Raw genomic sequence first — 22962 nt, forward strand, 5'->3', positions numbered from 1 at the left:
GGCACGCATCGTAACGGTCAATGGTGGTGGTGATGCATCCTTCAATTGGTTGCATCGGCTCTAAAGTGATGACTGCTGCGCCGTGGCGTCCGGAAGGAGTGCTCTGTTCGAAGCATCCGTCGTGAGTCCCGCTCCCAAACGGCGTGGGACTAACTTGCCTACGGGTAGGTGTGGTGCCCCTACCCTACACAGCCGATCCTTCGATAGCGCCAATAACCTGAAATTAATGATCAGGTACCGAGTGCTACTGCATCCGCCCACCAGCCTTCGGAGGCACGACGGTTGTGGCACAAACTGACGCGATTGTTCCACGAAGGCCCCTAGGCGAACGACCCTCGAATGGTGCGCCGTTCAACGCGCGGCGGCAGACAAGCGCTTAGATCGAGACCGAGAGCAACTCCAAAACCGAATCCGCCAACCAAACGGATTGCGCACAGCGCCATATATTCTTGCCAACCCCGGCGCGGCCGAAGATCGAATATCCGAAGGGCCAGCCAGCCAGCCGGTGAGCGACCACAATGTGCAGCGCGCGCGAGCACTTCACTCGTCGTAACCTTCTGACCCACTTTCTGGAAAAGATCACTAGCGGTGGTGGCGTTGCCTGCCTAGTTCTGCAGCCTTCTGCCCTAATGGCGGGCGCGCGCACACTCACACGGTTTGCATCCAGTTGTCGTGGAGCCATGAAAGCCAGCCGACCGTAAACCATATCGCTCTCGGGAAGGAAGCCTTGAGAGGTTTGGCCACAACTACCTGGCGCACTTCTGGGCCTCTCTGTAGAACAGCTTATTGCCTCGGGGGCTCCGATCGTTTTGAGTTCTTGGGTGCGCGTCACCAACGTGTTCCCAGCGATCCCAGGGAGTGTGTGGGATGTCCTCGAGGTTAGATTCGAAAGTCCAAGAATGAGTGCATGGTGTGGTTCATTGTGCCATACAGCAGAGAATGGCGAAGACTTGGCCAGCGAACTAGCGGCAGTCCAGGCCTTAGAAGGCAGGGCCAGAGCGATGTCACCACTTAGGTACAACCTTAGATTTTTATGGTTTTCTGTGTACAGTTGCGAACACAACATCGATTATGATTCATATGATCAATAATGATCATCATGTTGAATTTTACAATATCTTCTTTGTCTAAGGTTGTTTCCCTATTTTCATAAGATCAAAAATAAAGGTTTTTCTGTGCGATGACACAACAGTATTTCTATTCGGTATCAGGGATCCGAATTTTCCGAATCAGATATCGGACAACTGTCACAACCACGCGATTTGACATCAATCTAGTCACCTTGTCAAAAACCAAATAAGTTACTATCCACCACATCTTAGTACACATTGACTACCGGTGCAACATCAAGAACGGCTTTCAACGGGCAAACCATTCGACTCAGTTTAGGTGTCCGGTGTCCGCCGGCTGCGTGCACTAATTCTCGATGCAGACCACCTGCCGTTGACATACTTATTAGGTAGGTGATTAGCTTTCGCGATGCAATATTTGCTTCTTCAATTCGTAACTCGCTCGCTTCTCGCACCCTTAGGTGACACGGAGCAACGGCGACGTTCACACTCGAATGAAGGTCTTCTTCAAAGAAGCCTTCTCCTTCAACGCCGGTCGGCCGGCCACCCCGGGCCGAGCCTTCAAGGACAGCCTCCCGACAGGGCGGACGTTGCTAACCCTGCGGCCGCGAGAGCCCAAGAACGGGCATTTGCGATTAGAGAGAGAGACAGGTTCGGTGAGGCGACCTGTGCCACAGCATCGGCGAAGGTGATCGTATTACCCGATCGCACCACCGAGCAGTGCACCGATCCGGTGGCCCTGAGCGGCAGCATGCCCATAAAATCGAGCCCACCGCCGCCGTGGCCGCCAACTCGGTCGGTAGGGCTGCGGCTGGCGGACGATAAATACTGACGCCAGCCAGCCAGTCCGTCGGACTGGCTGGTTGGAAGGACGCAGCCGGCGGCCGGGCTGCCCGCCGCGGCGGCGGCTCCGATCGATTGACTTCCGATGCGATGAAGTCATGCGTCGTCGCGCGGCCAGATTTTTCTCGCCACCGCACGAGGCGCCTCTGACGGATGGTGCCGGCGGTGTCGATGACAGTTTAAACTGCATTAGGCCGGCCCGGCCGTGGCATTTGACGATCGGTGAAGAGAGCGCTAGAGAGAGAGGGCTGTGTATGCTGCGCTGGCACCATCGTAGCAGCCCGCTAGTAGCTGCTGCACACTGCACCGAGTCGAGCCGGGCTGAGCCGAGCGGTGGCGTAGCCTCGACATAGAGCAATAGAGTAAACACCGTGTGAGCGCGAAGGTTACGCAGCCGGCTGAGGCTGAGATGTGTCCGCTCGCGTTCCGAGGTTGTGGTTTCGCCTTGAGCCACCCGGTGCTGGTGGTTTGAGTGGCAAGCATGTTTGCCCCATCAGGCGTTATTATTACTACTCGGCCGATCATTGATCTACAAGAAGACGTGTAATTGTGGTGACATTTGCCGCGTGGCGGGTGGATAAAAGATCGTGCAAATCGTGCGCTATCATCGGGGAATGTAGACGCCACGACGATCCACGTGATCGTGCTATTAAAGCTATACCCGGGCCGACGGGTTGAATGAAAAGGTCGATTTTCTAACCACTTCCAGGCTGACGAACGGAGACACGAACGCGATCAGCATGGAGGCGAAGGAAATAGTGGTAAGCAAAATACAGGAAGAGGCCACTTCACTTTACATAATTCTAGAACGATTGGGCCAACGGAAGGAAGTTGAAAGAAACCCCAGGCACCTCAGATACTGAAACGACACGAAAGTCACGCATCTCTACTAAAAGTTCCCAAAAGCCCGAGTAAGTCTACGTCACCACCACTTGAGTAATCGCGCGCGGGCTCGGGGAGCTGATAAGAAACCCTGCCAACAGCCGGGGAGACGCTCTGGAGCTTCTGGAGCTCTGGTGTGGCGCAAACAAAGAAATTGCTCCATCGACACACGTTGTGGGGATTTTTGTTGCTTTGCAGACCAAGACTTGTTTTCGCGCATTGTAAGTCGAGCCTCCACGTGGCGCAAACGTACCATTTTTCAAGTAGAGAGATTTATTTGCTCCGGCCTCGGGGGAACTCTGTGTCTTTCTCCATTTTTTCTTCGCCCCAGGTGCCTGAAGGTCACACTCTCCCAGACGGTGCATAATATTGGTAGTCCGCCACGCCACGTTCGCGCTTCTGCGAATCAAGGTGGCGCAAGAGGCGTGAAGGTGTGTCGGGATGGCCTCAATGAGTCACACGATGCCGGCGACGGCCAGCGAAAGTTACACACGCATCTCGGACCTCAGGATGGCCACCGTCCGTACAAACGTTCAAACAAGAATCTAGCAAAACGGGAGACACGATCGGAGCGAGTTGCGTCCGTCACACACGCGCACACGCGCAGCACGCAGTGTGTGGCATGTCAAGGTTATGTACTTAAAATGTTAAACTAACCCATATATTCCCCCGAGTCACTGGCACGGTAACGTCGCGGTGTGTCGCCACGCTGCACTGCGCGCGAGAGAGGGACACGGCGAAGCCCGTGACAGACTTTGTGTGAAGAGACCTTGGAAGTATGCGTTACAATGCAGAAGGGAGAGACGGCAATGATGATGCGCGCCCAACTGTTGATCGTGGGGCACACGGCGCTTTGCGTGGGATATCCTCGGCCGACCCAACTGCAGAGCGGAGAAGGTCCACAATCTTTCCAATATGTCGGACGACTCTGGTCGCTGGCCCGACCAGACAGCTTCATAGTCCGAAAGACCGATGGGGTGCTTGGTGGTGCACGATCGCCAAGGATTCAGCTCGGAACCTTCAGAGAACTGGACCCTGGCCTGGGTGGGTGACGGCCGCAGACTTGCGGGTGAATTCTCCGGAAACCCAAGGCTGAGGAGACCCCATTTCGTGCCCCCGTCGAGTCGCAGAGCGTTACTCCAGAGCGCTGCGAGTTGTCCGACACAAGTGACGTGAGGTTAACTGCTTAGCCACACTTCATCACTGCAATGGAGGGGTGCTGCGGCTGCTGTTTAGGCGAACCCGGCGTTTGCGTTTGCATGCAGCAGTGCAATCTCCCTCTCTGGTGGACTTCATTCCGCCTCATCAGGAGACTTTAACTGGGTCTTTAAAAATCGACGAAACTCGACTCGGACTCGGACTCGGACTCGGACGCATGATGTTGACCTCATCGATCGATCATCGTGTCGACGGGAGGCTCGTTTATGGGCAGCCATCACCCACTCCGTCTTTCGTGGTTCGCTACCCACACGTCGCCGCGTAGTAGTTCATCGAACGCGCACTAAAACGGCACCAAGGCCCAGCCCGAGCGGTGGCCTCTCCACGGCGGCAGCATAGAAAAGTGCATAACGAGCCAAAACGGCGTGCATGAGGCCGGCCGTTGCAACTGCACTCCCGCCGCCCCAAGCGATGATTGTCGTTGGCCTTAATTCGGCTTTGATTGGTAGAAGGTCGTCACCAACGGAGCCACGCCGTTGCCGCCGCCGCCGCCGTCGCCAACCGGTTGTTGTTGGTGGGTCAGTCGGGTAGCGGTTTCGACCACGGGGGTCACGGTGCTTTTGGGTGACAAGGCGAACGCATATGGACACACTGGCCGACTCGGCGCACCGATGGGTCGGAAAACTGTGCCATCAACAGCAGCGAGACGCTGTTAGGTGGTGAACACACAGTAAAAACCGGCGAAGAACCGGCCACTTCCTGACGCCGTGACGCGGGCGACAGATTGGGTCAAATAAAAAGTCGCTTTGTGGTGTGTTTGGTAATTGTTTTGAGCAAAAATTGTGTTTCACTTGAAATTAATTGCAATCAAGTACCAAATTGGTACATACGATATTAGACTTCCTAATTATCTATGACGTATTGTCGTTTGTCGGGTAGCTTCAAAATTCTATCGAGATACAACTTCCGCGGTTTATAGGTGGAAAAATTGGCCACGTGATTGTCAGCGGTTAATTTGTTATCGTTAAAAGAGTTTTCATAGAACCGAAGCAGACAGTGACACCAAACACACAACATAACCTTGTTTTGCCATCCGTCCAGGCTTTGCATTGCATTTGTGGGAGGACCCTTGCCTTTTAGCATCGCATCGCTTGCGTTGAATATTTTCACATTTTATTCATTCAATCGAGCTAGGCACGCCTGAGTCCGGATTTTACTAACTTGACATCGTGTGGCATATTTTGTTCACATATTTTACTCATTTTTAAAATGGGTATTTTTACCAGCGACTAATTATAAATCTGTGTTTACAAGCGAGGGTTGAAGTGTCACCTGTCAAACAAGTGTTCGTTTGACACAATCAGGTTAGTATTGTTTACGTTTCGGAAAGGAACGCCATCTAGCGATAAACAAATTTGAATACTTTGTGGAAGGTTAAAAAAGTAGTTCTCGGTTAAACAGCTTTAAATTGGAGACGCATTTAAAATATGCCTCTCCATCATATGCTCCTATTTAATCACCACACTCGCCCCGCCATGCTGGGAAGTTCCACCCCTTTTCGGGCGCATTTTAAATTAAGATCAGCTGCTGGGCGGACGGGCAATGGGTCGATTCGATTTAACGGATGTCACATCATGCTGAGTACGCTCCGGGCTCCGCCGTGGTACATGGCCCCCCCCGGTGGTGGTCGTGGTGAATTAAACAGATTCTCTTCTCTCGCTTAGTAGTCCGCCCTGCGAGCCAGCCACACAAACTGGCACAACGTACTCGAGTTGAACTTTCGACGACCGGAGCGGAGCGTCCGGCAAAGAAGATGATCGCACCATCGAGAGGATGGATGAGTTGCTTCGAAGAACGGCACTCTGCACAATTATGTAACACACGCCTAGTAACGGGCAGCTCGTTTCGGAGAAGGGATGATTTAATTGAAATCGGGAAGCTGACTTGGAGCGCTCCGTTCGGTAGGCCATCGCACCAGCGCAGTTCGCACTTCGGTGTACTCCGACGGTGTTCTCGATTAATCAACATTATGTTTCTTCTACTTGGGGGGCTTGGTAAGCAAACTGATAATTTGAGAATAAACAAACTCAAAATATCAATCATTTGTCCACGAGATAGAATTTACGGAAAATGACGGACGACTGATTATTCATCAACCATCACGCGCGCGCGCTCGCCTATTGCGGAACCGACGAATCTGTTTATTCCCATAACTCCCATTCTGGCTAGCTAGTTGGTGTCACATCTCAAACTCAAACCAAGCAGAGAAGCGCCACACACGCACACAGAGCCGCGGAGATGCAAATTCATATTGCAAGACACACCATTTGAGTTCGTGCCACCGCCATAAGAGACCGACGGCAACAAGCGCTGGTAATTAAAATTTATACCTTTTCGCCAACAGGTTTTCTGGAATATTCCATCACCCCCCGCCTGTGCCAACTGCTAGCAGGAATGCATTGGGAGCCGCAGCTCGCTCCGTCGCACGCGATTGATCTTCGCCATTTGCGCCACCGACGACCAATACTCGCGCGCACTGTAGCGCAAGAGCACCATGCGTCTCCATCGCGGCCAGGTGCTGCGCAGGTGTTTGTGCCCAGAGTTCGACCCAGCTAGGGTCTTTGGTTTTTTTTAGATTATTTGGTTTTTTGAGAAAAAATATGTAAGCTTTCAAGAACTGTACCAAAATCAATGCGTATAACAGTTTTAGCCGAACTTAGCCAATGAAAACCTCACAGTAAATTATTCATCATGAAAAGGCAGAATCCATCATGGCAAGAGGCTCAATCAGGCCAGAACAACACATAACGTGTGGGTTTTTGAGCAAAATACAGTACCCGTTTGTTGTAGGTGCGCTTTAACGTAAACTTGTTGATTCCGCGGACTGGGAAAATTTAAAGAATTGACTGTTGTGTTTACTTTACATAGGGTCAGCCAAAGCATTTATGTTTTAGCGAACTTTGGCCAGCTTTTGCTCCCAAAGTCGCGCGTTGAAAATGATGTGCAAATGACGTTACACAGCGAATCAGGTTATTAAAGGGATGTTTTACTAGAGTATATCGACAAGAACAAATATTCAAGTCAATTGACTGTGGCCAAGCTTTTCTGTGGACATCCTATATTTAAGACGCATTAATCTGTTACAGATGCAGCTGGTATTCTAATTATTTCATGCATTTTGTTCCTAACCCAACAGAGTGTCTGGCGTCGGGGATTTTTGTGCAAAAAGTTGACCACCGACCACATCATCAAAACCGCCCTCGAGAGTTCGCGTTCACGAGGTTGACCACACGAGTTCTCCAGACCAGGTCCAAGGCGGCCCTCGAGGACGAGGAACAGCATTGAGGGCTGGCAAGGGGCCAGCAGCGAGTTGCAGTACTAGCAACTCGTTCTAACCATTTATAATGACGGCGGCGGCGACGACGACGGCGACGATAATCTATTCTTGTAGAGGGAAGAACCCGCGGCGTTCCGGTTCATCTTGTGAGCGAATGGTGCCGCGCGGGCCACGTTGCAAATCCGGTAGCAGTGTGCATAGTAGCAGCAGCCCTAGAAGTGGTGCTCTGCTTCCTCCTCTCCGTGCACCTGCAAGTGGTGTGACCTCGAGCTGCCGCTCGGTCGTGTGAAACGCACCCAGGAAAAGCCTCCCTCTTGCAACTCGCTAGAGGCCACATTTAGTAGCAGCTAGAGCTAGAGCGCTAGCAGTAGGGCCTCGTTTTTTGTGTATCATGATGATAGCGAACTAAGATAAGCGCGTACTTCGGGATTAGCAACCGGGCCGCCGGTTGCGCTCGCGCTCCATGGGAAAACGCAGCGAGAAGGTTACAATCAAACATGGGCCCACCGCACAAGCCTCAAGATCGCAACCTCATCTCCCGCAAGGCGCGGTGATGATTAGCAATCATCAACCCCTCCCCCCCCCCCCTCTCCCCCACCCCGTTGATGATGGTCGCGAATGATCGAGTGGCGAAGGTCAGCGTCAGCGCAGTGGCGTCGCTTCAGCCGAGGAGAACGCGATTATGGACTTTGCGGAAGGGTTTCATCGGCCGAGAGATCGGAGGTGACCGAGGCCTCTTGGGTTACATAAATGCCCCTCTCGAGCAAAAGTTTGCCCTTCCTCCGTGCCATTTTGCGGAACTTGCAAAGGGTTCCGTGTGCACGCAACCTTGAGCCGTTGGCGTGACGCGAGTGCAATCTTGAGAAAAGAAATGATCACTTTATGCGATCGACGGGCGGATTGTGATCTGAAACGCATTGCGAGTACGCATTTGAATCGAGCTAAGGATGGGCACCCAAAGCGGGCACAGCACGCGACAGAACCTAACCATCACCCCTTCATCAAGGCGCCCTCTGTCCTGACAATGATCATGCTTCAATTGATTTTCGCAACACGCACGCACACAAATCATAAAAAACTGACGCGAGCTCTGATGACTTTAGCGGGTGCGCGCGCGGACGGCGAAACATTAGATGTTATCGGCTCCCCTCGAACTGGTTTCGAATCGAATTGAGTACGATAAGAAAGTAACCGCAAGCTGCTCTAGTAGCAGCCACGACAATTGTTAACCTCCCGCAACAACAGCAACCAGCCCTAGAATAAGGTGGGCGGGCGAGAGAGAGAGAGAGAGAACCCGTGTTGTTTCTTCGTACAATCGAACAACATTTCCCACCAGGGCGCACACCAGAGGGAAGACGTTTGAAGTCCACATTTAATGAGTGAACACATCGCGGAGTGCATTTTCCCAACCCGGGTGCCCGGGCCCGGAATGCGAACCAATGCGAAGAGAATGCACGTGGCGTGGCGTGCGGACGCCATTTTCTCTCCGCTCTCTTACAATTGTGTTTAGCGGACACCCCCGGCGGCTAATCGACCGCAACCGACCCAATCGTAAATCGTCTTCTTATCAATTTGGCAGATCGGCCGGCGTGCGCGCGCCGGCGCAACACACAACACACAACTCCACACGATTACGGACACTACGGTTCGACCCTGGGACCATCATCATCATCGCAGCAGCCTGGGGTCTCCTCACTAATTGACGCCGGGAGCCGCATTTTACCGGGAATTGGCTCCGTAAGCTATGGGAACGGGGCGAAAAAATAGAACAACGGACAACCAGACGGCCTAGAATAGCGGCGCGACCCTCCAATGGATGCATTGTGGAAGCGAAATTAGCAAGTGTTTGTGGTTAAACTCCTCGAAAGCGCCCCTATTAGAAAGGATTGATGGAATGTAACTATTTAATAAGCGTGCCTTTAGAGACTTTTGCCAAGCAACTTTTGCATACTGAATACCGCTGTCTTCGTTGACGCCGTTCAGAAGAAATCAATAAGGACCTGCCTACCAATAGGAAAAGTTCCTCGTTGAAATACACCTTGCGGGAGAATCTTCACGTTGGGAACACGCATTTAGCTCTGAGCTGTCAAAATTTCAACCAACACACTAGATACGTGATACTGCCCTCTATTGTTCTGATTTTTATCAGGTGTTGTTGCCATTCTTATCGTTTCATCGAAACTTTTGCATGTAACTTTGCTTCCAGCTCCTGTACCCGGTCCTTTAGAGTTTTGTTTTCCGATCTCGTTGCGATAAATTGCTGCGTAAATTCGTCCTTCGCCAACAGTAATCCCAGCCCAGTGTTAACAGTCTGTTCCAGCGATTCCAGCTTGGCTTGAGTTTCACGCTACAAATTAAACATTCCCATCCATAAGTCGCTGCGCAGCGCCTGATCTGCGTCGAGCTGCTGAAGGTGGCGTTCCTGAAACTGTTCTATGATGGAGCTCCGTAATTCCTCAATCTGACCAGCGATCTCTCGATGATGCGATAGGTGTGTTTCGACCAATCGTGCGCATTCATTCGGATCTGCTGTTTCCTGAGAATTAGTCCGGACACGGAAGTACCGAATAGTTCCTGCCGAGACGATCTTTCTGACAAATTAAATATACCCCAACATGAGCTTTAGGATCAATTTTACGACAAAAGTAGCTCCGAAACTGGTACTGGTGACTGGACGGATCGAAATCATACTTTTTTTATATAAATGATGCCTGCTTAGCCAACAGATACGAATGGGTGACAGGTCTCGAAAGACAATCGGCAAAAGCAGAAAGGTAAAAGCAAAATGATCAAGCAACCATTGAGAAATTGAAGGAGTAGCCATCGACAGTAGAAAATAGAGAAAACATTAAAATAATTCATACAACCCAACACAAACTGCCTTAGTTGGCTGCAATTTGTGTTTTATGTCTCAGTATTCGCCGCACGGCAGACAACTCATTGCTTATTTCGATCATAGAATGCTGCGACCGTGATTTGTGTCGAACAAAAGTCCACCAATCAACACCAGTAAGTGACAGACCGCAACATGACGTCATTATTGTGAACATGATCTGTACATTGATTCCTTCCTATTTGAACCGATATTGTTCCGTAAGGTTGAGTTACGACGTGTCGAACGTCGAATGTAAAATCAAGAAACTGTACAAGAATAATAATGCAACAAAAGCACCATGAAAAGAGCCAACAAAAGTAGGGGGACCTTCTTCGAAGCACTCGGCTGCAAAAAAATGGCTGCTCCTGGACGGTGGTGGCGTGCACACGTGTGAAAACATTTTACCCGTGCCAAATGCACATCCATGTGTTTCCGATAAACCCCGAGTGGCTGCACAGTTTACGACTCCAAGGGTGCAACCAACCAGCCAGATGAACGTTCCGTCGTAGGGTCGTAAAACGGTGCGCTGCGAGCCACACCTATCGGCGCAAGAGATCAAAGCACAACAGTGGATCGGCACAGAAACGGCCCGGGTGCAATTTGAAGCTTGCGCGGAAACGCGGAATCGATTTTCTTTGCGCATCTAATTTGGTGAGTAATTCAATAAAATTGGCACTTTGTGGCTGCCTGTAAGAGGTTCGTTGATCTGATCGTTCGTAGAAGTACCATGCTGTGACTGCTTCAGATAAGCATTATGCACGATCACTGGGCGCACTAGGATGGTAACCAAACGGAGCGTTGCTTAGAGCCTGTGGCGGCTCTGGTGTGGAACATGTCCAACACCCACCGGATTCCGGCTTTCAAACACCCCGCGAACCGAATGACACGTCCGTGCACACTTTCGCGGACGAGAGCCGCGGATGAATTGGTCTTATTCATTGGCTCCTCTGGCAGTGCCCACCATAACTTATGTCATAACATGTGCGAAAGAATGAGGTTATGGAACGGCTGGGTTGCAGACGCTTGCAAAACGAACGGCCCGACGAGCGAGTGCCATAAAACCGGGAACTCTGGCAGAACCCGAGTCGAGATCCGAGCGCGCGAGATATTGCGCGACTCGCGAGCGTGCGCCCTGTGGACGGGATTTCGTAATGAACTTTACGCGCGCGCGCGCAACGCTACCCAACCCCGATCTAGAACGGAATTGTTTTGTCTACACAAGCTGGTGGCCATTGAATATCCGCAACAAGCAGCCCGTCCTGGCGGCTCCACCGACATTCCCCTCCAGCAGCAGCGTCGGCTGCTGAACGGAAATAGGTCAACCACGAGTTCCGCCGGGAGACGGAAGACGGGAGACGATCGCCACTCCCCAGTGCACCCAGTGGGGGGTGCCGCCCGTCACCCAAGAACCCCAAACCCGCAATAGCCACCCGCGATTTACGACCCCGTCGTTGCGGCGTTGACTAATGACAGGTAACGACGACATTACACTTGGATGGACTGGACTTGGGATGATCGCGGTTCCTCGCGGGTGCGCCCCCTCCGGCCAGTCTCACGATCGTCGCACACGGTGTCCGGCTCAAGGTCGCTGCACAAGTACTTACGTAACGCGCACAAGCCGCCGGGCTGGGGGGCTGAGAAGGGGCCTTCGCGCGATGGTCACGAGGCCACGGCCCGCCAGGTTGCATATGCTCGTGGTGGTGGTGGTGCTGGTTGTTCCGACCTGCACGAGTGTGTGCGTTAGCCATGCTCATCGTTAAGTACATTTATTTCTGTCACCGTCCATCGGAGGTGCGCCCTTCCGATCCAGCGCTCACCCACGCACCCCGAGTCCGCCGCCGCCACCACCACCCCGCGCGCCTCGGATCGATCCAACCACAAACGTTCGTTCGCCGCGGGAGAAGACTCCGCCGCGGGCGCGCGCTCGTTCTGGAAGACGGCGTTTTCTGGCTTGACAACTTCGCCCCGTCCCGTCCACCACTGCGCCGCTTCCCCCCACGTTGCGCGTGTGTGGCGAGGAACAACAACAGCAGCGCGAGGTCCGAGGTCTCCGACGACGAACCGATTATTTGCTGACACGCCGCCGCCGCCTGCTGCAGTGTCGGACGGACGACTGCATTTTTGCAACTCGCGGCTTCTGGCGAGACGGGGGGCATGGGTGGCCGGGGACACGCGACAGTCGCCACCACTTCGCACCTTCAGCTCATCTTCACAGATTGTTTCTTTAGAAAAGTTCTATCGTTTCCAGTGGCGGGCGACTTCCTTTCCTTTCCTTCCTTCCCATCGCCACCGCCACCGGAACCGGATCGAGTCGGGTCGGATCGGAAGAGCACACAGCGGCGGCCGTTCACGCTCTACTTGGTGCAGAGAGCCCGCGAGTGCACGCCACACAGTCGCCACTTGCTGCTCGACAAACAGAGAAGCACCACTTCTCGAGACGTATGCGGCCTTGTGTTCCGCCGGTGTGCGTGTGTGTGTTTTCTTGGGGCCAATTCTAACACCACCGCGAGTACCTCCGCGCGGAGCGATAAGAACAACTAAGCTCGGCGCGCGGCCTTGAGCCAGCGTGTCGAGTTCGAGTTGGAAGATCTGGCCCGTCGCAGCGGCGATGACGGTGATGCTGGAGGAAGCATCGATGGGGAGCCCCATAATTGCGGCGTGGCCGGCGAATCATGATAATGCACAACTCACCCGGCCAATATATCAGCCAGCATCGCGCACCGCGCGAACCGATCGCGCTTCGTGTCGATTGCTCTTTCGATTAATCAAACGATTCTTTGCCGGCGGCTTGATTAGGGGTCCCCTAGCGCTTCCGCATCAACCGAGCATAAAACCGAAACACCCCCTCCAGGACGTTAGAAGGGCAGGTGCTGAAAAGCTGCTAGAGCTGCTATCGATCGGACAGCTACTCTGTGGCACACTCTCCCGAAGGTTACGTTCAAGCGTGCGGACATTAATCATTTACCAATAACTCCGGGCCGGCGACGTCCGGGAGAGTGGAACGAGTGCCGCCGTTGCGGAATATCCAACAAATTCCGTCGATGATTCAGCAACGGCCACTATCAGGTACCGCAAGTAATACCGCATCGTGTGAGGAAGAAAATAGGAAGAAGAGCGAGACGACTCAGCGGTGGACGTCTAAAAATAAGTCCATTGTCCAATTACGGCTGTACTTGCGGCGGGAGAGGACTGCATTAGCCACCCACCACACGTCGGGTGCGTGGGCGTCGTCTCGTCGGGTGGGGAAACGGAAGGGAAAACGGGCTAAAATGGATCGTTTTGGGCTGAAACCGCGCACCAGCCAGGCAGTGTGAAAACATGTTGTTGTGATTGTCTGTGCCTCGGCTGTCTAGACCGTGTCTTGTTGTTGGTTAAAATATGAAGTGTAATGCATTTTTTATTATTATATTAACCAGTCGAAATGTCGAAGCATGTCGAAAGACGAAAGGTCAAGTATTATGTAGAAAAATCTGGGCAGAATCCCACGAACGGTGTCCTGCGAGGGCACATACTATACGATAATTGATTGCCTCGTTATGGACAATATATCTAGAATTCATGCTAAACATGCTTGTGACCTTACTCGGCTCCAAAAACTCTCTTTTGGCAAATTTCACGATTATCGGTTCCGCGACAATCAAATAGAAATTAATTTGTATAGATTTATCAGTTCAGCATTATAGCGATGGAGGCGCGAGGTGTTTCACTGGCCGTTTTGAATTTGTGAACTAAAACAGGGTTGGTCCATAAGTCAGTAAGACACTTTCTGAATTTCCCACCTTTTGCCTGGAAAAGCAACCCTATTCCTGTCAACACGCATCTGCCATCATTGTATAGCTGTCAGATTTTGCACAAACGGCTTCGTTAAAGTCGTATGTTGAGAGCCATTGATAGGAAACGACCTCAGGTATTGTGGAGAAAATTGCATTTCGTATCGCTCATCACGCATTAGTTTTGCGGACCAAAAGACCAGCACACAAACCCAGACCAAGCTACTGTTGAATACGGTACGGACTCTCCACAATCTATTTCAAATGCTAAAAAAGTGTTCTACTAATTTTCGCTATGGGCGTACCAGCACGAGAGCTACACCCGCGAAACATTTATAAATGACTCAGAGGATTTGGTTTTAAATGATCACTTGGGCGGTGAAATCATCTAACAAACAGATACCTATTTTAAGAAAATCGACAAATCTTTTTTTTTAATCAATTGGAAGAAACATCGGGCGATGTTACAACCCAAAAGCGACGAAATAATTTTTTTTTGTAAAAAAATCCTTTGCTTCACCGAAAAAGCAGTACCTTCCATCGCCCGAAATGTAGCAGCTTTTCGCCGGATTGAGTTTCGAAATTGCTAACAACGTACCCAGCGTTCCGATGAAACCCACACACACACACACGTCCCGTCGTGCAGCTCACGTATCTCACGAACCCACCTAATTGCACGACCAACCCACCAACCAACGACAGCAGCTTCATTGGGCGCGCCGGAATTGCCATGTTGGATGATGCGTTTCCGTGCAGATAGGAAATCGTGCGAAGCATTAGACAATGTGCATGTGTGTTTGTGGGTGTGGGTGGGGATGGATGCCACCCCAACACATGCACATGGTTTGTGTAGGTTGCAAATGGCAAAGAGGAAAATAATTGCGTCCGAATTTTCAGTTCCTGGGAATTTGTAACGACCCACGCCCCAAATGGAGCAGCCTGGTGTTTTTCAAAGACCCAACGTGATCTGAACATGATTTTGAACGTGATTTTGAATCTCCAGGAAGAATTTTTCAATGGAAATTCTTGAAAAGGGCATGAAAATTATCCAAAGATCGCCATCGACGGCTGGCAAAAATATGAACTCGATGAGCCCCCCCGGGCGCTACAGACCTTTCACTGCTGCAAGGGGATCCCGTTGTTGCTCCGGCTTCGAAGGTTCGATGATTCCGGGCGGCCTACTGCTCAGAACCGGCCATAGAGAGGGCGTCTAAAGCGATCCTCTTCGCGCTAGCAATACGCGCCTGTTCGAGAGTTCTCGGTTTTCTGCACCGGGAGAGTTCCGTCGTCGACGTCGACGGCGGTGGCGGCTTTGTAATTACAGGCGAGTTAATTTGAGTCGCCCGAGGTTACTATTTTTCAATTAGTCGCTTCGCTGTCCCGTGTGCGCCGCCTTGCGCTCCGTTCTTTTTGCCGTGTCCCGCCAACGCCACCAAAAAGGGCCACTGTCGCCACTAACTAATCGCACTGCAACTGCTGCTGCTGCTGGTGCTGGTGCTGGTGCTGCTGCAGTAGATAGCTTTCTTGGCCAGTGGCCAACGATACGTGCAAGTGATCTGGGTGCCACGTTGATGGCATTGCCGCAACGCAAATATGCGCACCACACACCAGCGAATTTGCGTTGCTCAGCGGAGGTTTTACACAATTTTAGCTAACTTTCCACGAAATCACACGAAATGTTACGGGTGTTATTTTCGAATCACTTTCATCGGTATTCCGCAAATCAGAATATTTGTATTCGGGATGGTGGCTCGAAACCTTCTTCACGATTTCGTGTGGCCACCCTGAAATGCCGGGTTAATATTCTTCACACCACAATACAGCTACAACACTGAAAGATGCGCTTGTGTGCAAATTGTTTTACTTGCGACCCCACAAAAATCCAATTTTTCTTTTAACAATTCAGCAATCATTCACCAACGGTCTTATCACTGAACCCGTTTTTGCTTACTCAAAAAACTCAACGAGCGAAACAAATGTAAAAAAGAACGGATGAAAGTGAAAATTCGCACTTTCCACGGTGCCGTGAATGGGGAGGCCACAAAAACCACAGAACACACACCTCTCGCACGCCACTGCAGCACACGAGTACCCGCGACCCGATGTCGGATGTCGGCGGGCGACGATTATTTTCGTCTTTGTTTTGCTCGCAATCTTCGCGCTCCACGCGTCCTCGACCCAAGTGGGCGGATGTGGATGCCGGCCGGGTGGGGGCTCGTAACGATCGTCAACACATGTAAACACACACACACACAGACACCGAACGGAACGGAGTGCAACCGAAGCGGTAGCAGCAGCAGCGAGAATATCCGTGGTCCGCGGACGTCGACGGTTGCGCATTGACTGAGCCTCGAGAGGTTCGAGCTTGGCTCTGGTTCGCGGCGAGTTCGCCCCCCACGGCGGAAAGGTTACGGATCCAAAACCGACCGCCAGCGCCATCATCGCCAGCGCCATCATCGCCAGAGAGAATGAACGAGAGGGAGCGAGACCTCGGACCAAAGAGTTGGAAAGCTTCGCGTGCATCCACCATCACGAGAGCGCGAGAGAGGGAGAGCTAGCGTTGTGGGGATGCACACCACCCCAAGGAGGGAGTGCACTCGCGAGAGAGTGAGAAGGAATGCCCGAGCGGCCGCCACCGGCAGCTAATCGGATACAGTGTCAGTGGCTTCGACGCGGACCGGGACTGGGTCGGTTCGTCGTGGCAACAGCAGCTTAGAGCGCACTGCACCCCGAAGTACCAAACGGCATTGTACTGTGCCAAGTGTTCTTGACACTGCGCGGCGGCCTCCGACCGCGACTGTGGGGCGTCGTTTCTATTGGTCTCTCGCCGCCACAAACACACACAACCACACATCATCACTCTCTCGCTCGCTGCAGCAACAATTGGGGCCAGTGGACAAAACAAAGGCCACAATAGCCGGCCCGGGCCAAGCGATCGATCTTTTCTTCGTTGGTCCTTTTTTCTTTTCCCTATTTTGTTCCGCGTTGATCGCTGCTGCCGATGCGTCATGAGGATGATGGGGTATGGAAAGTGAATAATAAAAAAAGAGTGAAACATTCAAACTACATAACTCGGAACAACCGGAACCAGTCGGCATATTCGCGAGCTGAGTGATTCATATTTTTTCTCGCGCTTTGTCGATCGTACAATAAAGGGTGGGTGCCCAAGAATCGTGCGGCAAACATCGAATCTATTAACTCTAAACACAACGTTAAGAGATGAGGAATGAAGTTGATAGGGGTTGGCAGACGTCGGTGAACTCAACTTCTCGAACGTTGCACCAGCAGCACCAGCGTTGCGGGCAATGCGTTTTCACCATCAGCAGCGTAGATCTTGATAGGAAAAGGAGATTGCTTTTTCTTCAGAGGGTGGCGGTGGTACACGACGCAGCGCTTTGGCGCGCTCCGATTATGAAAATGCGCCATTTCTGCTAATTTGTTTACGTCTGACACACGAAAGCGTTACTAGCGTTACAAAATTCGTTAGAAGGAATTCATGGCTGCGCTGCCATGCTTATACGGCACGGTTGCTGGTGCTGAGCGAATCAAGACTCAAACAGCCCATTGGAAAAGAGAAATTCAAAATATTTATAGTTTTAGATAAGGACGCGAAGTTGAAATAAATTTGTGCCAATTTTTGCAACAGTTACAAGGCGTTACTGCAGAATTTAAATGGTACACATAAACGCATTCTGGCAGGCTGCTAATTCGAGAAGGTGAATCGAAGCAACCTTCGCTTGCATAAGGACAATTCAGCGTGTGTACAAATCACATAATGCGGTAGGTTGCAATTGTGCCGCAATCGTAATAAGTTTCTCAAATAGTTTGAATAAACAAAATAACAGTGTAACATAACAGATATTCATGTTCTGTTTCAGGTACGTATTTATCCATTCCGAAGGATGACCAAATCCCAGGGAAAGTCCCACCTTCGTTAAGTGAATCCAAAAAAAAAACGATTGACAATTCATCAAACACCGCCAATCACAGCACACAGAGATCATCGATGACGTGTGTGTGCGTGGAAACATAAAAGTTTGACCTTCCTTCCAAAGAGGGCAGCCCAGACAAAAAATCAACGCTCAAGCATCGCACCGTTCGCAGCAGTTCAAGAAGCCCACAACATACAATGTGTGAAGGTTACGCCAGCGAGAAACCCACCCCTATCTCGGTTGCAGTCCATAAAGTTACGGGTACGCTAAACCCATCACACGGTGGGGATTTCGGTACGTTGACAGTTTGTAGCAGCTTCGCAGGTCGAAAACGCGAAGAAGCTCGTCCTGTTCGTCCAGAGATGCAGCATGCCCACACGGGCCCCGTGAGAAGAGGTCAACACAGCGTCAAGATATGCGACGAGCCCGCTCGGCCATTTAATGAGGGAGGGTGTAAAGACTGACCCCCTTTTTTACGACGCGTTCACAGTCCACAGCGCGCGAGCGCGCACATATCTCGCCGACTCGAATCGACTCTGGCATTGGCATTCGCAACAATCTCTATCGGTGGTCCGAAGGTCCGACGAGAACCTCTAGAGAGGGTGGCCCTATCCGAGTGTACCTCGCGATTAGTGAAGATCGGGGACCGCGCGCGCGGGGATTGTTGTCTTAAGCCGCCCCCAATATCCTTCGAGTGCCCGGCGAGTGAGCCAGAGAGAGACGGTGTGACTGCTGGCCGTGCCGACTTCCAAGGAGTTTGCGGACGATCAAGGCAGCGCACGGCCGGCGTCCGTTGTTTGGATTAGCGAGCGCGCGCGCACTAAGCACAACTGTCAAGGCTCAGAATGTGTGTTGACTTGTGTGGCGTTGCGTTAGCGTTGCATAGTAGTGCACTGCAGTTGCTTAGCCGACTGCGAATCAATAGACCCAACCCCCACGGTCGAGGACAGCCGGACCAGCCGGGGTCGCGGAGGAGGTGGAGTGCACCTCGCCGGGGCAGAAGAAAACCCCCTGGGGGCCACGTGGTGCCGACAGAGAGTCTAACCTCAAAAGAGAATGGTTGGAAACCACTAAGCAGGCAAACCACAAAGTAAGTGCCGTCGTCATGGTGACTGAAGCTCTATATTGTTACATCTCTCTCTCTCTCTAAGCGAAAGGGCAAAATTGCTGAGGCTCCAGGGATCGCGATTAACCACCGGAGAGTCCACCACCGAAAGCCTTCGATTTGTGTGAGCGCGAAGATCGAGGTCAAACGCCAAATTAGCGTGAAACGTCGCCGAGAAGAGCACCACGAAAGACCTTATAGTGCGCGCTGCTAGGTAAAGTACCCCGTCGTATTGCCTAGGGACCTCGGACCCCAAGCACGGCACAACGCGGAGAATGGCAACAGATGGGCGAGGAAAAAAAAATCCGACAGGTGCTGGTTAGAAAGCACAGTCATCAAACATAAAACACGAAGGACCATAAAAACATGGTGCACGACGGTCCCGAAAGTCGCACGTAAAATTTGCCCACATTGTGTGTCATCGCTCACCACCACCACCCATTTCGGTGAAGAAATCGATGATTTGTTTTTTGTGCACCACGACGACGAAAAGCTTCAGTCCTTTTTTTTTGCAGGCACATCCACCGACACCGACATATGATGATGGCAAGCAACTTTGGCAGTTCACTGACCTCAACAAGCGCACCCAACCACAAACACCTCATCAACGTCCGCGGTTTGTCCTCGAGAGGTCTGACAGAAAAAAAAACATCGCCACAAACGTCAAACAACAATTGTCAACCTCGCAGACGCGCACCACACACCGGATGCGGTGCGCGTCCGACCGAAAGGAGGTCAACTCTCTGCAGTCCGCCGTCCTTGGGTGCTTAAAACAAAGGAACCACCACCACGGTACGGTGATCGTGCACCGATCCTCTCCTGGGGATAATGTGATAACACACCATGCACGGGGCGCTATGTTTACCTATTGCGTTAGCAGACCGCAACCGCAACTCAGAACTTCGCGCGATCTGCAGAAATCTGGGGAAGTTCCGATTCTGGTGACTCAGTTCAAACATCGTAACATGGATTTTAATCGGTATGAGCCCTGAAAACCTCTTATCAACATCATGCTATGTGGCCAATTGTTCCAGATTGTAGGCTGTGCGCCGCATGGCGATGACGGCGACGGATTGTGAAGTCTTCGGTCCCGTCCCATTCTTACGTAAGAAACCGTCACCTCATCATCCGTCGGCACTGAAGGGCATTCTAGGCAAGCGCAGCAGCCCGTAAAAAATCGCACACACACACACGCAGTGCGCGACCTCCACACAAGCAGCAAGCAAAGTCACCTTGGCCGTATCGACGACGGGTGACCGCGCGGGCCAGCGACTGCAACTGCAACTGCACTGCAGTCAATCGCCAGCCAATACCCCAGACAAATAAAGACGGGAACCGCAACTCCTGTGCCGCCGCAACAAATCAACTGAGACCCCTCTCCGCGCCGTGCGCTTTTGGAGAGTCCACTCCACATGGTTTGGCAGAAGTCATCGTCGCGACAACGGTGACGACCACGACGATGGTGAAGATGATATTCAACGCGGCGGCACTCCAGCGCACTAAGCCCTGCAAAAAGGGGTACACACACACGCACACACTCTCGCGGTACAACGCTACCCCATATTGTCGAAGTGGCCTCTTGCGCTCCACCCGAGCGCCCAGAGATGCGTCAGCCAGCCAGCTTCATCTGGCTGCACTCGAACGCCACGCCACGAATACCGCGACATCGTCGTCGTGCCGAGAAGTTTTAATGAGCGGAACGTGACAAAATTTCCCATCTCGCGACCGTCGAAGCCACCCGGCAACCCTTACCGGATTCGGGTGAGTTGGTTGAAGAGCTTAGACTTTCGACGTGGCGACCGATTGGCAATTTGGGGCAAGTTCCAGTATCGCCGAAAGTTTGGCCCACCGAGCGCTGGAAAATACGTTCATCTTGTTTGGAATCGTTGGGACTTAAAGAAAAATGACAGACACCCGTCGCGTCGGGGACTGATAGGGGAATTGAGGTGGCGGCGTAACCTAGATATGTCTCGGAGAAGTACCACCAGCACACGGTACACAGGCAGTAAAGTGGAGGACACACGGCACCGGCCCCAAGAATCGACACCGGCCCCCGAAGGATGACTAACCTTGGGGACGATGCTGAAGCAGCTGCTGCTGCCGCAAGATAACACAACGTTACCAAATATCGTTTTGTGTTTGTCCTCCGCCCTCGAATTTGGGGCGAATCTTGTGAGGGGACCTATACATACAAATCTGTACAGCGTTCGATCGCGATGCATTCAACGCGTTACTCGAACGTTTAATCTCTCCTGTCAATCTGATTATACTCTCAAGGGTGTGTGTGCGCAGTGTGTATAGAAACCGTCCCGTCTTCGGATGGAACGATGCACTGGGCTGGGCCCAGAGACAGGCCAAGGACGAGAGGCCCAGACCGTTGATACCGGGCGGCGCTGATGATGTCAACAGAGTCATAGAACACCACCGCCTGGTGCATAGTAAGCAGGGCGGGCAGGCAGGCGTTGGCCGTACAACCGCGTCAACAGTGAATGGCGAGATGAAATCCATGGTCACCGGAAGACCGGCGGAGGTACACACCTAATCAACCCTTGGGCCGACTGGGTCTTTTACAGTGGCCGGAGCCCGGAGCGCTGTAATTTATGCAGCATGTGATTAATTGTGGAAATCCTGAATAGTGCGAAGAATCATAGACAACCTGAAGATAAATTAGATGAACGATCGCTCTCTGCCGACTGATCGTCCCAACCCTCGTGACCGGACGTGCTGGATCTCGCCATCCCCATTAGACCTACCAAAGACCAATCGCTAGCCTTCGCGGCTACAACGACTACTGGCGGCGGCGCACGGTACGGCACGGCTATCTGGCAACCAGATATGATTTCTTGCGATAAAACCTCCAACAACAAGCAAACAATCTGCGCTCGGATCAGAGCTCGGATCGCGACCAGCTAATGATCCATGAGCATGGTTTTATGTTCCCGCCGTGTGACATTCGACGAATTGACGGCATTTTTGGGCTGTGAGATTTGTGTTGCTACTACCACACAGCACCGAGTGTGGCCCTGGTGCATAGTGTCGTCCTTGGATAAGCATTCGTGTGTGGCATTGAACGTCATTACCGTCAGCCCTCGGATCACTCGATACGGTATGTAGACCACGATCGGTGCCCGGATACAGTGCGCCTGCCGCCGCCGCCGACTGTGGAGAAGATCGATCGCATTACAGTGGCCGGTGATCGCCGTCGGGGCGGAGGCCTCGGTTCTGCATCCTTGCAGTAGACGCTGAACGCATGAAGGTAGCCGCTTCTGGAAACATTCATTCTAATCCTCTTACGACCGTTTTTTGGGCAACAAATCATATCGTTTTTCTTTCCATCCATGGATTACAAATCACTTCAATCAACCCGAGACGATTGTCAAACATTAAAATCCTAAACCAGTCTCAATTGTCGCACTGACATTGGCCGAACAAAGGTACATACCACCGCCGATTACTTGTGGAAGGCTTTCGGAACACTCTCCCAATACTTCGGCATGACCTGAGATCGTACCAAAAATGTCCTCAACAACTATTCCCCAAGGTGTAAGGAACCACAATAAATCTTTTAATTAATCTATCGATATTAATTACCGGCAGCAACGGGCGGGTTCTGGCTGGTGCCTGGAAGGTGTGACCCTCTACTTTTCGATAACATTCACGCAAGCCACCAGCTGATTCCGAGAACGAACACACACACACGTGGTGTTTGTTGGCTAAAGGACAGACACACTTTTTCTGCCGCCATCGTCGCCATCTTCCTTTCCGACAAGGTGTGCACCTGTTGAGTGACGACGACGACGACGGCGGTCACGCCGCTTGAACGTGTCGGTGACCGTGTCGTGTGTTCGTGAAGGTTAAATTAGTCTGAAGGACATTCGACCCACGCAGAGCCCGGAGCCCCAGCCAGGGCCACGGCGACTAGGTGGTTCAGGTGGTGGCTCAGATTATCAGCAACCGGTCAAAGAAAGCATAAAAATGGAAGAGAACCGA

General features: G+C 52.0%; 1 protein-coding gene across 1 annotated transcript in view; it reads right to left on the reverse strand.

Annotated features, from left to right (window-relative positions):
• LOC128278521 (uncharacterized) overlaps window positions 1-22962 on the reverse strand; it is a 37537-nt gene that overhangs the window by 5743 nt on the left and 8832 nt on the right. The gene's annotated exons all lie outside the window — the stretch shown is intronic.

Source organism: Anopheles cruzii, chromosome 2 (assembly GCF_943734635.1).
Source record: "Anopheles cruzii chromosome 2, idAnoCruzAS_RS32_06, whole genome shotgun sequence".
Taxonomy (NCBI): domain Eukaryota; kingdom Metazoa; phylum Arthropoda; class Insecta; order Diptera; family Culicidae; genus Anopheles; species Anopheles cruzii.